Source organism: Periplaneta americana, chromosome 14 (assembly GCF_040183065.1).
Source record: "Periplaneta americana isolate PAMFEO1 chromosome 14, P.americana_PAMFEO1_priV1, whole genome shotgun sequence".
NCBI classification, from domain to species: Eukaryota; Metazoa; Arthropoda; class Insecta; order Blattodea; family Blattidae; genus Periplaneta; species Periplaneta americana.
Window position 1 is genome coordinate 42531169 of NC_091130.1, and position 17590 is coordinate 42548758.

General features: G+C 34.0%; 1 protein-coding gene across 3 annotated transcripts in view; it reads right to left on the reverse strand.

The window, feature by feature from the left end:
- zfh2 (Zn finger homeodomain 2) overlaps positions 1 to 17590 on the reverse strand; it is a 570193-nt gene that overhangs the window by 479706 nt on the left and 72897 nt on the right. The window contains exon 1 of one of the 3 annotated variants that reach the window (XM_069845222.1): positions 10669 to 11313. The exons of 1 other annotated variant lie outside the window; for it this stretch is intronic. The gene's annotated coding sequence lies outside the window, so the exon portion shown is untranslated. Of the gene's footprint in view, positions 1 to 10668; positions 11314 to 17590 lie in introns of those variants that run through there. One more of the 3 variants, XM_069845225.1, reaches the window with a different exon arrangement.

A 17590-nucleotide genomic window follows, 5' to 3' on the forward strand; every position in this document is an offset into this window, starting at 1 on the left:
CAGATAAGTACATCCTTCATTTTGTTAATAATTTTATTGTAAATAATAGTGAATTTATTAAGTAAATTATTAAATTCCATGGATTAGACTCACCATCGATTCTGTGAAAAAACTCGTTTTAGTGAAATTTAATTTCAGACATTTTACACATAAACGTATGTTTGACTATTTGTATAGTAACAAGGATTTTGTAAAGGAGATTAGGTGTAGTGATAAATATGCAGAAGCTGCAAAAGTGATATAAATGACGAAATTGGTACAAGAAGTTCGTTGAAAAGATTAATGTGTCAGCATTTTCATAGACCAGAATATTGTGACCCTGTGTAAGCACAAATATTAAATTCACATCTCCATTATTTGAACTTAAAAGTTATTACTCAGACGAAATATTACCGCAGTATATAGGGAGCCTTCGTCTATTTTATTTTTTAATAAACAAATTATATTTTAACACATATTTTACAGCACAAAATAATATATTGAAACCTATAAATGTAAGAAAAATAAGCGTTAGGTTATATATCCGAATTTCCAAACATCTTTTAAGACCAAAATTTCATTTTATAATCTTCTTAAACTTCTTTAATTTTATAGCTGTTAAGTTTGGTTTTGTCTCTAGGAATATGGTCTTTCCTTTATATTTAGGACTTCCACATTCCTCTTCTTACATTGTTTATATATATATATATATATATATTTGCTAAACTTCATGCATACTTTGTACTTGCAACTCTGATTGCATATCCTCTTTCCTCTTATGATGAATTTAAATATTCTTAAAAATTATCTTAAGTGTTTTATTCAGGCTACATTTATTCCTGTGTAATGGCAGTTCAAATTCAGTATTATGGTATTAAATATACATTGTTTTATAACAATATGTATTTCTGTTATTTACAGCAATGTATGTATCTTGGTGCAGAGTAATTTTATTTTCTGATTTTAAGCTAGTAATAGGATAATATCCTAAGTAATTAAAACGAGGAATTTGTTCTAATATATTATTAAAAATTCAGAATTTGGAAATAAGTACTAATTACAAGTTCTAATTTGAAGAGTAATGTTAGAAGGAACAACATGAAGTTTCATTTAGGCCTAATTATAAATTAATTTGCCAAACGAAAACATATTTCATGTCGATTTTGACAGAAAATACTTTTATTGCACAACGTGAGCAACAATCATACATATATAGGCTATTCTGATAATGTAAGGAAATTGTTGTTACTCTTCGCTTAAGAGTATGAGAAATTGTTGACGTATTCCGTTGTAGATATTCTTTTGTACTAAAAATTATTAGTATACTCAGAAATCACAGAAAGACACAAGTTTCTTATGTTTGAATATACGTAATAAAACACAGACTTTCTGTTATCTGTGCGGTGTGTAAAGAAATTGTTTGGCGCCTTGTTTTAGGCAGTCTCTCGTATTAAAAATTATTAGTGCATCAGTAATCATAGAACGACTCAAGTTTCTTATGTCTGAATGTATGTAATAAAATATAGGCTTTCTGTTATCTGTACGGTGTGTAAAGAAATTGTTTGGCGACTTGCTTTAGACATTATTTCGTATTAAAAAATTATTAGTACATCAGTATTCACAGAACGACTCAAGTTTCTTATGTTTGAATATACGTAATAAAATATAAGTTTTCTGTTATCTGTACGGTGTGTAAAGAAATTGTTTGGCGACTTGCTTTAGACATTATTTCGTATTAAAATTATTAGTACATCAGTAATCACAGAAAGACTCAAGTTTTTTTTTATGTTTAAATGTATGTAATTAAATATAGGCTTTCTGTTATGATGTGCAAAAAATTAATTTGAATGACGTTATGGTAAACAAAGTAAAATAAAATGTACAAATTTGACATAATATCCCGAATTTTATACGGATATCAGAGTATAGCAAGAACAAAAATCTAATATTAGAAGTTGAATAATATTTAAAGGATTCCAGTGTTCTGTAACTTCATACCTGAACTGAACGATGTTAGCAACTGGTCGCATTAAATTTTATAACATCGTTTGAAGGTACGCCATATATCCGGCTGGTCAGATTATTATTTTTTTCTCCCTAAACGACAAAGTTCAAATAGCTGATAAAATAAATCCCCGTGCGATAATAATCATTATAAATTTGATCACGCACTATAAAATTCAACTCTCTTCATTCCGACGTTCACTTTTGTTCGACTAGTAAAATATCGACTCTGATATCGATAAATCTAAATGAAGGCTCATCCCCCTTTTATGTGACTCTCGGAGTTTAGAATTTAAGCTACATTATGACTGTGTGGTTTTTCAAGGATATGAAGGATATTGTACAAGTTTATGTGCAGCCACGGAATCAGGAATCTTGGCCTAGCGCTGCTATCTTTCATTGTAATTTATTCGTTTTGATTAATATTTCTACTTTTGTATTTTACTTAAAAATTTCAAAGATATATTAATCGCTATTATTGACTTATATCTTACCATCTAAATAGACGCGCAGATTACTCAAATAACTGACTTGGATTTGTGATCGTTTCCATTGGTAAATTTGATAACTTTGCTTCACAGTTTATATCATTATTATTAAGCTCAGCAAAATGTTAATATAAAGATAAAAATATGATAACGAAATTACTTAGAATGCTACTGGAATTTAGGCAAAATAAAATACGAAGAGAAGGAAAATATGAACTGCAAAATCAATATATTATTAAAAATTGGAATGGCAGTCTTAACAGGAATGCAAGAGGATAAGATATCCAAAGCACAACTGAATTATTTGCCGAAAGAACGAAGAGAAAACCTACAAAGCAAGCAAACTTGTGGAGCCGAAATGGAAAATATTTGGGAAAGAAGTTGAAGAAGTAATAGATACAAAAATTTAAAATAGTAAAAACTTAAAAAGCTGAATTTTACTAGATATGCGAAGATACTATCATCGACGATGAAGTTATCTTCAAGAAAACTAAAGGATAAATGTGATATTTTTAACATTAGAACAACTATTGCAGTTATCAGATAAAATCGCTCTTAAAAGCTCTAGTTGGCGCTGTAACTGAAAGAAAAGTTATTTGGAATATACTTTAGAATGTTTCACTCTTTTCGCGATTTCAGTTTTATTTTTTTAAAATATGTGCATTAATTCACAGATGATTACAAATCAGCACGGACAACGTAAAACGAAGCTCACATATGTTCGAAATAAAACTGTCAAAATTAGATTCATTAATTGCAAATCTCACAGAACCAATGTAGGTTCATTATACTCTAAAGAAAATAGTATAAAATTTACAGATAAGTCCATGTGTAGCATGTTAGTACTAAGAATAACTTATATCGTATAAAAATAAACAAAAATACACTTTTAAAATAAAAATATTTACAAGTAGGCCTACTCTTGAAAATAATTCCAGTGAATTCGAAACTCAAAAGTTGCTCAAACCACGCCATGTTAATCTACATTTATAAACCAATCTTATTAATACTCATTTTATATAATTTTCAAAAATGTTTCTGGAGTTTCATACACACATCCTTTTTTATATATGATTTCCTTCATTATTGAATATTAATTTTTCTTGTAGCTCTAAGTAAATACATCAACAAATAAACTTCTTGTTTAGTCTTCCTAGCCGGTCGAATATTCACGAATACGTACTGGTCGAATCCGAAGACTGTAGGTTCAAACCTAAAGACAGTGATGAATTTCTAAGTGTGATAAAATTGCTTGGCGCGACTTCTTTCGTAAAGTAAGTAAAACTCTGAGAAAAGTGCCGTAAAAAAATCCGTCCTTGCATAAGATAACTCCTGTCAAAAATGCACCATTTTTTCCGTTTACTATCACCCTTTTCTACTACCATATTCTAGGAGTAACGAATTGTGTATTCTAGATACATCTACCTCAGAAATGAAATTTTCAAACTGTTAGATTAGCAGAGTTCAGGAAGGACTTCGCTGACCATATCTGGAGGTGTCAACAACCAACAAATTTTTCTTTACAAATGATAACAATTTCTAGTGGCAGGAGACACAAAAAGTATTTTGCCTAAAATAAATTTCATTGAAGAATAATAAGCTGTCTCCCGGCTTACTTGTTTCCAATGACCCGGCTCTTTATTACTTCTTTACAAGCGGATTGCCACATACTCTGGGTTATTGCAGACATAATGTACAGAAAATGAAAATTTCTTAAGTCTACAAGAGATCTTTTGATAGATTTTGGTTTCGTATTAATGACAAAACTAGTCTTCGGTTAAAATAAGTGAGAAAAATTCCGGTGATATATGTTCTAGGAAACAATTTATGAATTTTGAATTCTCTCGCCTGTCTTTATAAAGGCGACACGCTACTAAAGGTTGGAAAATATTTACTGCAAGTAGAATATTACAAGCAAGGCCCTTTCATGTATACCTCATTACCCTGTTTGCTGTCGGCCATTAAGGGCCACAAAAATCCAAAATTCTGATCTACTGACTATAATCCCTCTCTAAAATTTAACAGCTTAGTATTCTTGTACGCAGGCTTTTCATAATACTTTTCCGGAAGGCACTGAGGAGTGGGGGAAAGAGATGATGTAGTGGGGTTTGCCATCAGATCTGAGTGGCGTCATGCTAAAATTTCAACAAGGCTCATCAAATGACAGGGAGCAATATCACCAAAGAGAATATTTTATGAAATCCATACAACTTTTTGCCCCCATCTTGTCATGTCACTTCTTATAACACAAGAGAGATAGAAAGAGAGAAAAAAAAGAAGAATTTCACATCAATTGCTGAGTAAAAGAATATATCACTACATCCACTATATCATTCCTTATATTATTCTCCGATGTAGCTGGAACGTTTAATAAATTGTGTTGATGAGATGTAAGGAGGTGGGGGTCTTCTTGATTTTAGATTCAAAATGATGATGGGGCACGCACGCCGAATTATTATTGAAATATCTATGTTAAATAATAACGCGAAGGTGGTATATTTTGTGGAGATAAATGAACGAATTGTTTTTACAGCAAACAATATGTAGATAGGTTTATATCTAAGCCAAACAGCATATGCTGTTTTATATGACCAATGAAAATGAATGGGCTATTAGATGTACATGAACTGTACTTTGTATGACTGTAAAATGTTACCAAATCCCACAACTTATTTATGTTAACGGTGAGGATAAGAAATAAATTAAACGCATTTATTATGTGTAAGAAAAACATCTCTTACAAGCTCCGACATCTATTGCAAGGTTACCATAATAACAATTATGACTTGTACATGGATACTCCACAGATAATCTGAGAAATGTTTAACTATTTTTGTGTCCTTTGGCTTAATGCTTATGAATGTCTTACTGAATTTAATTTTTATGTAAGTTAATACTTCATAGACATTTAGTACAGCTACAACAAACATTCAATGCAATTTTACAAAACAGAGATACGCATGCAAAGAAATAAAAAATCCTTAACAACAGCATGCGCTAGAAAATGAAATTTCACACTGCCTACACAACAACATTTTTACTCAAAAGACCATTTTTGAAATGTCAGTTATAAAACCCCACGCAATATAGCTTAATATCCAATTCTGTCTTACCAGAATATCATCAAGTTCAGATAAAAATGTAATAATTTATAATTATAGAAAAAAAATATTTCTTTATGGCATATTACAAAGCTGATTTTATGTTAAATTCTGCGATTCGTAACATGAAGATAGTATGAACTCAAATCCTATCAAATTAATGTTTTTCTTTAAACAATTTCGTAATTTTAATTTGAAATGTTAAAAACAAATATTTAAAAATTATACTGAAGTGAGGGGTTACAATGTAATTAAACAGAATGGCAATAGACATCTATTTACGGCTTAAATTCAAACGAAATTCGTCACTTCTTGTGAACGAAGTCCTTGGCGAGATTTTTTTTATTACTTTCATTATTAAATCTAATTTATTTATAGGCTAAGCATATTTAAAAAATAATTACATCGAAACTGCAGCGCACGAATTGGAAGATAAGGTGATACACTTAAGTATGAGTGGACTCCAGTTGTTGGCTGTGGACTTGGTTGGCGCGGGAAGGTTGTAAAGTCCGTCGGGAGTTGCTGCATCATCGCCCGAGAAAAGCTAGTTCGCATCGTCCGGCACAAGTGAAAGAGCGGTATAATTTATTATACACTCGTACAATAAATTTGTTAATATTCGAAATTAAATGTTGAAATATTTTCTTATAATAAGACGAGCTCTATTTTAACAAGCAATATTAACAGACCGTTATAATCGAAATGAAGTTCTAATTGCACTTATCAATTCAAATTCATGTATTTTAGTTATTAAATTGTATTTACATATAGACAAAGACTATTTCAAAAAGTAATACGGAAAAATATCTACGAACACATCTGAAAGACAAAGTTCGATAACAGTCCGAGACATACTTTTTTAGTTCGAATTTTATTGTTGTTATGGAGTACAAAACATTACGGTTTTTGTCTTAAATGTTTCTATTATATTCAGAAGGCAATTTTAACGTCTCGTCCATTTTAAGGGTGCAGCAGAAATTTTCATTACACAATTAAGGCTGTAGGTGTGGTGTGAAGTCATTAAACAAGCGAGTCTAAAGAAATACGTATGTGTGATACAATTTACAATATCGCTATGTACTCACGTACTCTTAAGATGGCGTGACTCGTGCTTGAAACACCGCATGTGTAATAACCAGTAATGGCCAGTCTATTACATACGCAGATAACATAAAGGCACTGTCTACATGCACCTAATTGCCTTCGGGTATTAAGATTGAAAGTTTTAAATACAACTTCAAGTAGATGTATGTAGTAAAGATAATACAATGCTATTCAGTAAGAGACAACAGACAAGTCTCGATATTTTGAATCTAAAAAGAATTCAGACTTTTTTCCTTGCAGGTTGACTAGGTTATTCCAGGTACAGACAATTACAAATTTCAACTTTCCATTCTCATCCTATATTTTGACACCTACTCTAATCTTAAATTATGCAAAGACACGTTTGTAATTTAATCTATGACGAATTGTTAATTAGGGCTTATTAGCCGTCCTATTTTAGAGATAAAAGAGCCTAGAGGCAATGAAATTTAGAAATAATAAATATGCTTTCTGGTATTGCGAATACTTCTATTTACGTTCTCCGCTCTCTTTTTTTAATATTCTACCTTTAGATTGATATATAAAGATACTACCTTAAGCTAAGATACATCCTTCCTCTTTGACTTAGCATCTTTTCAACCATCGGAGAAAAACTACCATTAATTTTTTGTAGCGCAACTGTGGCATGAAGACGTACATAAAATTACATTTCAAATAAATCTTAATTGTACTCAATTTATTTAGAATTCAAAAGAGATAAAAGAGCTGTAGAAAAAAATTGACACAATATAATACACATTTTCAAATGATTATGGCCTTGTGAAATGAAATAAAATGAAATGCTACATTAATGTGAACGGCCGGAGTATATTTTCCGGTGTTATGGCCTTGTAGATAACAGAACACATATTAAAAATCAAATTTGAAATAGAACTAATGTGCAAACGATAAGGTAGTATGGTTAGATTTATACGGCAAGAAAGAAGTGTTGCCGTAATACAATGAATGCGTCATCTGAACAAGGAGTTATGGCTTCCGCCACGAGAGTAATCTGTCTCAAACAATCGACATATTTTATTATGTTTAGGAGAAACAGTCTGACATATGATTGTGTGGAAGTTAACACATTAAGAATCAAGTTTTTGTCAAATCTATAGGCCTATAATAAGGCAATTTTTATCGTAAGTATTGTTATATTTTTACAGAAAAATAATCAAAGAATTAACTAATTTAGCCCACTTTAGCGACAATAAAAATTACAGTTTCATATCAATTTATAAAAAAAAATACTTCCTATAAAAGACAATCAAACAAATGATTTTCTATTCAGATATTAACAGGAACACAATTTTATAAGGACATCTTTTTTGCTGGCATTTCGAGTTACACGAACATGATAAGTTCAGCCATGAAAGAGAACTTTCCTTATGATAATTACATCTAGACACATGTAAACATTTGAAACTCGATGATATGAAATATTACGAAGTAATAGCTGATATCTTCATGCTAAATACAGATTGCCTACATAGTCCAGGACGTGTACAAGATAAGATCATGCATTAATCTACCGAAGTACAACTAAAATCTGTGCCTATCAAAGAATATAACTCACCCAGAGAGACAAGAGATCTAATGCGACAGAAACAATGGTATAATCAGGAGTCTAGCACGCAACCACACGCACACACACGCACCTTAGGGTGCGTTAAATGTATTGCTTGTACAACGAAACATGACGTAATCCCATTAGAGCGGCTTTGAGACTTCATTTGTTTATAAAATTGTAGAAGGAACTGTGATTATTAATTGACTGTGCGTAAAGTCTCTAAAGAAATGCGTAATTTCAATTTTCATCGCGTAAAAGTTGCTTTAAATAGTAATGAAGAAATAAAACTAATAATTACGAATATTGATAGTAATTTCATTGCTGAATTTCGTAAATTCAATTATTTTCCCTCACTTATATGGCGCTTACAAAATCGAATTTTGATCAGTATCGATAACTTGCAAATTCGAGACATTTAACGTAATTTTTGTTACACTTGGCTTGAACCACATTGAAAGCCTTATTCTGGCATACACAATCACACCTAAACATGCACCAAAACACTTCCATCTGTTAAAAACACAACACCTATAGAAGAGTTCCACATACGCTCACCAAATAACCGGAGTAACACCACCATCACAATTGTTAAATATAGCTTCACTAATATTTTGTCATCGAATCAGGTTTAAAAAAAGTGTAAGGACAAGACACTGACACAGTAAAACCACAACAAGATGTTCCAAAAATTGTGTGTCCATCAGATTCAACCATGTGTTGCGTAGAGGTGGGGAAGGGCGAGAGGGGGAGGTCAGTTTTGACTTGACGGACAGAGAAAGGGGGAGTGAGGGACTAGTTCCAACTGGAATGCCGGTACAGTCGCATCAAGCGAAAATTGAATGTCACTGTAACCAATACAATTTTTTTTATAAGGACTGTTCATGAACATATGTTTGAGAGTTTAAATTCGAGATGCATTCGGTAAGTTCTACTGCCATCCTAAAAAATAAATTAAATTTGGAATTCCGTAAACTTTATATCTTGCGATGGAATAACGATTCGTACGAAATTTCAAATTATTTTCGGTTCCGCGAAGTTGCTAAGAATATATTTGTAAGGCTGCACATGTTACAATAAAATTCTTATTGGCATTTTCAAGAAACTGCAATGTCTGGCGTACAGTAATTTTTATACTCTACCCTAGTACCTGTAGATTCCTTCTTTTCTAAGAAAACTGAGGAACTTCTTTAATTAAAAAACAACTTCCCAGACTTATGATTAAGAATCCCCACATGGACGGTTCATTAGTAGTAATAATGGTTTCGTGTTATTTTATCGAGTGTATGTCCAATTAGTGGGGATGATGTTGCAAGCGTCCTGGACAAGTAACGATTCCCGTAATGCCAAATATAGGCATAGCCATCCGTTAGTACTGGGTGCAATGAGCGGATTTTCATGCACGAAATGTTTCTAGTTTATATCGTCCAGACATCAGTGCGTAATTGTGAATCATTACTGTACGAGATTGTACATTAATAATGAACACCCAGCAATTAATTAATTATTATTATTATTATTATTATTATTATTATTATTATTATTATTATTATTATTATTATTATTAAGGACTCCAAACTTGTGTGAAAAACATGGTGCACATGTATAACCATAACTTAGTAAACACGAGAGGAGTAATACAGTTCATTGGAAGCGAAAAATGTCTTACTTTCACACTCGAGGTTTCAATCCGTAGCTGATTGGTTAGTAGCAGTTGTTATAGTCCCCTACAATTCAATGACGTTCATTATACATGAAGTAATTTTGATCAGATTTTAAGTGACACCCGAGATTTAATGCCTGTGACATGTCGAGAAAACTGCTGAAATTTTTGTGTAAACGTAGTAGCAGATTTTACAGCGTTGAATATGATAGACCTAGTTGAAAGATTATGCCTGTGATATAAATTTATTATTAATATTATTATTTCATTATGGTGATGGTAGTAATAGTAGACTAGTAGTCTACTGTCATTGCAGTCGTGATAAATATTGTTTAGACGGGTACTTTTAATGAATCTGTTGGCAGAATGTTCGTTGTTTATGTTTTGTTTAGGAGAATATTATCCTTAGCAACCACTGTAAACACTAGACGAAACTAGAAACATTGCAAAAGAAAACAAACCGCTTCTAGAAACTGCTTTTATTGTACATGGTATCGTATGGTTGTATTATTTAACCAATAAACAAAATCAAGCTACATTTAATTTGAACACACGCGGTAAAGTAGCATAACAGCGAAATGGATCAAACGCCATTATTTCACTGCTGTCAACACCACAAACTCTTATTTTTTGTATACCGTAGGCCTAATATTTCTCGGAAATTGAGTGTCTAATATTTACTACCTGCGTAAACTACATTCAACTTATTAATGGGATTCTTTTAATCGCACTGTGTAAATGGCGGAACAAAACAACTAGCTTTTCTTTTATTTTTTTTTCTACCTGATAGCATCGCCTCCTGAAATCACAACTTCCGTGAATGCTGTCACTCCAAAGCCGTGGACACTGATGCCGCCAGAGTATAGTACGAGTGTAGTAGGCGTCGTTGACGGGACGTTGATGGTTTCGATGATGTTTATAGATTCGGGACACAGATGTCATCCCCTCCCTCGTCACACGGAGCTGCACCACCACCGAAGCAGATTAAAAACCACACACTTCTCTGCAAAAATCTTTACTTAAAAAACACACACCACACTCACTGATATATATATTTTTTTGGCTTTCTAGAAATCCACTGATTATGTCGATGCTGATATACTTTGAAATACGTGCGCTACTTTTCTTAACTGATTCTTCTTTCCGATTTTTTGGAATGTCCAAACATGTTCTGGGGTTGATATTAATTTTATTTTCGCTAATGATGGTGGGGGCGTCTTTATTTCTCCCTTCTCCTCAGTTCCTTTTCAAAATAGTCCACTTCCCATGCGTTGTTGTGTTTTTATTTTTTTCCCCTTTGCTTTTCTTTTCTCTTTTTTTTGTTCCCTGTTTTCCACGCAGCCCGTGATGTGCTTCGTGCGGCAGCCGGCCGCTTACTGTCGTTCCTGCATACACTTTATAATCAATCGCTAACCAGAGAGAGGGAACTCATGGCAAGGAAGGTAAGGGGCAGCAGACGCGAGAGGGAGGGGTAAGAGGCTAGAAAGAGATGCACCTTAGGAGGAGGGGAAGGTGCTTGGATATGCGAAGAGGGAGGGGGCAGGGTTTCTCAAGGAGGTGTCCCTATCTTACGTTTTCTTTTGCGTTCTTCGTGTGTTGGTGATGAAGCCAACGGCGTGCTCCTGTGCGAGGATGGAGGGGGGCACGTTATAACTAAGAAGAAGGAGAGACAGTCAAGGAGTGGGGGAAGATCGCGGAAGGGGGCACACGACGACGGTAAAGAGTGTGCGGGACTTTTGGAAGAGGGATGATAGTTAAAGAGAGGGGTGAAAAAGATGAGAGTGTGGAGGGGGGGACGGGACTAAGGCATGGTGATGTTATAAGACGAGAGAGGGGAGTTTGCTACTCTCCTAGAAAAAAAAAATAGGAGTTAAAAAAGATAAAGAAATGAAGGGTGAGAAGTAAAAAAAAAAAAAGAACTTGATGCATATTTTTGTTTAGTGTGTGTAGGAGGACAGTGGTTCGACATGGATCAAGCAAAGAAGTGTCCACACGGACGCCTCGTGGGGTTCTCGTAACATATTTTTTACAGCTGTTCTTAAAAATGTTATAGCGTCATATTTTTTGACTTATAACTTTATGTGAGAAGATTTCAAGCACCGTAAATGATCATTTTACAACTAGTGACGGGTTTTGGATAACAGGCGGACTGACAAAACAGCTGAAGATTACATCTTTCATATCCCCTCTTTCAATGAACGCCAACGATACGATTCAGACCTGATTAGAGAACTGTTTCCCGTATTAACAGTAAGTGCCCTGAGCTCTCTTCTAAATAACATATGTGTGGATATTTAAAAGAGTCATACTTATTGAGAATAGCATTGATACGAATGGTTCGTTCTGTTTAAGGAATGGAAAGACATGTAAAGAAATTCCAAATACAACCGCATGAAATGCTATCTCTGTATCGTTGGATCACATCCAGGACATCTCGATTTCATCCACAAGAACGCAACGATATCTACTATTCCAATTTCAGTATTTTCACTTTCTACTGTAAGACTGTGTTTCAACATTCTTTCTACGTTTTCTTCCTTATTCGTGTCACACGGAAGAGCTGTATCTAGAAATTGTAATACAATTTATTATTAAAATAATGACAAATGAAATAATTTCTATTTCACAAGAAAACAAAATTCGTAACGTTTTCTCCATTTCAATGTAAGGCTGTACAATGCGTAAATACAATATTTCTTGTGATATACAACTCTTGAATGTATAACTTAAAGCTTTTCCGGCGTTAGATATGGAATAATAATTCTTCTCGAGTCCTCAGCCAGGTGAGTTGGATTGTTGTTACTTCCAAGCTTTCGATGACTAGCTCTGCTGTCTTCTTCAGGGATTGAATTATTCCAACTCTTGAGTGTTTTCCTAAGCTGCTGTTAATAGACATATGGATCACACACCTCAGTTACCTATGTTAGAAATCAAGTGAGACATTTCTATTTTTCTGAATAACAGAATATGATCTACGATAGTAGTTCCCAAAGTGGGGGTCGCAACCCCGTGGAGGGTCATGTAAAGAACTGAGGGGAGGGTCGCGATATGATTTACAAAAACGCCTTATTGACATAGGTACACTTACTTTTTTTCATTTAGGAACATAAACAACGTTGTGCATAAATTAAAAAAATATATATATTTCAATAGTTATAAAGTAAAAAATAATTAATGTGATAAGTGTACCTGTCTTTCAGAACGTAGCCTCTCAAATCTGGATTAAGTATTCGATACACAGACAGTGATAAGTTCTTATCATTTTCAAGTTCGATATTTCTGGTTTTTATTTTGATGGTAATCCTAGACGAGAAACTAAATTTTCATGAATATAACCAACGAGGTTGCAAAGGTTATAGTAAATTTAAGGACATCTTTTGCAAATTCGAGGCCAAACTGGTCAACGCTCTGCGAAAAAAAAGGTCTAGTTTCAACATTCCATCAGTAGGTATATATGCCTACTTCAATTTTTTTTCTTCATTTTTTTCTTTTTTATCCAGTCGAACACTACGGATTCAGTATCTATTTGTGACTGTAGTAAGCTTAATTGTTTTGAGTTTCTACCAGAAAACACTAAAAAATTGGTTGTTTAAAATCATACTTCGGGCGGTATCCACTAGCTTTGAGTAAAATTATAGGCCTAGTTGTTTACTATTTTACAGAGGCTTGTTTTTTTTTTAATGAAGTCAAAAATGGTACAGTATTCGGAGGGGGCTTCGGAAACTGAAGTCTCGTTAAAAAATTTTGGGAACCATTGGTCTACCACATCAAAAGGTTTATTGAAATCAAGAAAGATTGACTTTGTTGAGTTCTTGTCATTGAAAGGTTTAATCTCATTTTCAGTGAAACTACAAATCACTAGTGGTGGATTAATTTTCCTGAAACAATGTTATTCAGTGCCTAAGAGTGATAAAGAGTCATAAAGTTTCTATCTTAAAAACTACCTTTCCGTGGATGATTAAGTTTCTTTGAGAAGTTTTAAAATGTTCCTGAGGAAAGTGGGATAAGCCCAATGGCGGCCGATTGACTGAGGCAAATGAGGCCGGGTCTCAGTCACTTGGCTTATTTACACACGAATTTTGTATTTTTATATAATATACTTATTACTTATTTGGAATATGTAGCCTATTATATAGGCTAGCATTCATGTGTAAAATATTATAATACCTGGTTGACTAGTTTCAGCCTGATATGGGCCATCTTCAGAACTGGTTGGTGCTGGTCTTGGCGCCTTTTATTTGAGTTTCTTGTGGGGGTGTGTTTGTGTAGTGTAATGTGGAGTCCAAAAGTGTGTGTGTGTGTGTGTGTGTGTGTGTGTTCTGAAATTGAGTTGTGTGTTGAGGATTTCATGGGGATGTGTTTTTGTGTGTCTATACATTTCGTATTGTTCTAGTGTATTTAGTTTTCGGCTTTTTCGTTCAATATGTAGAATTTCCATGTCTGTGTTTATGTCGCTGTATGTGTGGTTAGCATTTGTAATGCGTTCTGCATATGTGGACAAATCCCGAAAAGACAAAGTATGTGATTATGTCTCGTGACGAGAATACTGTACGACATGGAAATATAAATATTGGAAATTTTTCTCTTAAAGAGGTGGAAAAATTCAAATACCTGGGAGCAACAGTAACAAATATAAATGATACTCGGGAGGAAATTAAACACAGAATAAATATGGGAAATGCCTGTTATTATTCGGTGGAGAAGCTTTTATCATCCAGTCTGCTGTCAAAAAATATGAAAGTTAGAATTTATAAAACAGTTATATTACCGGTTATTCTTTATGGTTGTGAAACTTGGAATCTCACTTTCAGAGAGGAACATAGGTTAAGGGTGTTTGAGAATAAGGTGCTTAGGAAAATATTTGGGGCTAAGAGGGATGAAGTTACAAAAGAATGGAGAAAGTTACACAATACAGAACTGCACAATTATATTCTTCACCTGACATAATTAGGAACATTAAATCCAGACGTTTGATATGGGAAGGGCATGTAGCACGTATGGGCGAATCCAGAAATGCATATAGAGTGTTAGTTGGGAGGCCGGAGGGAAAAAGATCTTTGGAGAGGCCGAGACGTAGATGGGAAGATAATATTAAAATGGATTTGAGGGAGGTGGGATATGATGATAGAGACTGGATTAATCTTGCTCAGGATAGGGACCAATGGCGGGCTTATGTGAGGGCGGCAATGAATCTCCGGGTTCCTTAAAAGCCAGTAAGTAAGTAGGCCAAAGTATCTCTGGAATGCAACTCTTAGTATCGAACCCGAGATATCTAGACTTGTATTCGAAAACGCTATCAATCGTAATGCTCTATACGTTGTAGAAACTGAAACCATATTGCGAACTAAACTATAGCTCTGAGAGCTGTTGTTTGAAGCGCAGAACGACTGACGAATGAGACTAAGAGATCCTGGAAACAAACACTTGTCGGGAGGACATGCCCTGCAAGGGGAGTCGGTGTCCACTTTACAGAGCGTGTTATTTAATGGGAGTCGATATCTCCTGCGGGAATGTCGATCTGTGTTCTTGCTAACACGCTGACAAGGGCTGACGGAAGCTGATCGCACTGAACGTGCACTAACTTACAAATTATCTTGGTGCGATTTTAAGAAAGTTAGTCTTTCTTCCTTTCTTTAAGGATTTTAGACATTGCAGTCTTCGGCCCTAATAATTTAAATTTAAGTTCAGGAAATTTAAGCTTTACACAATATAAAGACTCACTTGGTAGGATTCCTACAACGTATGATCTGCATCCAGCTTCACATCCATCTAAAAATGAAAATCATCTAGAAAAGTCGAACACGGATAGGTATTTTAAAGAAACTCTTAGGCTAAATAAAAAAATAAACATAAATTAAGGAAATCTCTATGATTTCTTACAACGTCTACTCAGGAATCAGTGTAATAAAATTATCTACCCTAAATAAATATAACGCTGTAAGATTCAAGTGTGTCTAATGAACGTAATGAAAAAATCCAATCATCCAATAATAATAATAATAATAATAATAATAATAATAATAATAATAATAATAATAATAATAATAATAATAATAATAATAATAATAATAATAATAATATTATTATTATTATTATTATTATTATTATTGGGTTATTTTACGACGCTGTATCAACATCTAAGTTATTTAGCGTCTGAATGATTTGAAGGTGAGAATCCCGGTGAAATGAGTCCGGGGTCCAGCACCGAAAGTCACCCAGCATTTGCTCGTATTGGGTTGAGGGAAAACCCCGGAAAAAAACCTCAACCAGGTAACTTGCCCCGACCGGGATTCGAACCCGGGCCACCTGGTTTCGAGGCCAGACGTGCTGACCGTTACTCCAAAGGTGTAATAATAATAATAATAATAATAATAATAATAATAATAATAATAGTAATAATAATAATAATATCCAGAAATGCATAGGCGAGTGTTAGTTGGGAGGCCGGAGGGAAAAAGACCTTTGGGGAGGCCGAGACGTAGATGGAAGGATAATATTAAAATGGATTTGAGGGAGGTGGAATATGATGGTATGGACTGGATTAATCTTGCTCAAGATAGAGACCGATGGCGGGCTTATGTATGGGCGACATTGAACCTCCGGGTTCCTTAAAAGCCAGCCTAAGTAAGTAAGTAAGAATAATACTAATGACAATACTGCATTACGCTGTTATTATTCGGTTGAGAAGGTTTTGTAATCCAGTCTGCTCTCAAAAAGACTGAAAGTTGGAATTTATAAAACAATTAGGCTATATTACGCCTACCGATCCATAGACTACATCTTAATGTTGCCTATCATTTGACTTCTTCTGTCCAGAACGTATTTCCCGTTCAGCATTTCTTCCAGTGCATCGTTCAGTATAGGCTACAGTTTCTTCTTAGTCGGTAAACCAACCAATTTATTTTTCTCTTCCTGATCAGTTTCAGCATTATACTTTCTTGACCAACTCTTTCTAGCACAGTTTCATTTCTTATTCTGTCTGTCCATTTCAAACAGCCCATTTTACGACATAATTATCCATATTTTCAAATGCTCCTAATCGTTTTTCTTCACATCGTCGTAATATTCATGTTTCTCTCTCATAAAATACCACACTCCACACTAAGTACTTCACTAGTTTCTTCCTTAATTATTTTTTTAAAGGTCCGCTGAAGATGCTTCTTTTTTCTATTAAAAGCTTCCTTTGCAATTACTATTCTCATTTTGACTTCCTAGCAGTAGCTCACGTTACTGCTTATAACTTAGTATACCCCAAGTAGGCTATTTGAAGCTGTCCACTTGCTTTACTGCTTCATTTCGTATTTTATTCTTTGAGTCACAAACAATTAACAGTTACCTGGCATGCATGAGTTTGATAATAGCTTGGACTAATTAACTGGTTAGAATTTTTACGAGTTTTTTTCTATTGTAAGCCGATTGCCAGGTAATCACATGAATCTTTGGCCGTATATTGAAAAATATCATTTCGTTATCACCAATTCCGTCAATGCTGAATAGTCTACTAAAAATCATTTCGCTGTCACCAATTTTATCGACGGTAAATAAACCCAGTAGTTTAGGCTATATAGCGTCACCAAATAACCGATTAAAATTGTAGCTACCCCATTATGCACACTACTTCTAAGTTGGGCAGGTAGGGTGAGAGGAAATTTGTTGTTGTTGTTGTTGTTGTTGTTGTCTAATGTGCTGCATCTAACACTGAAAT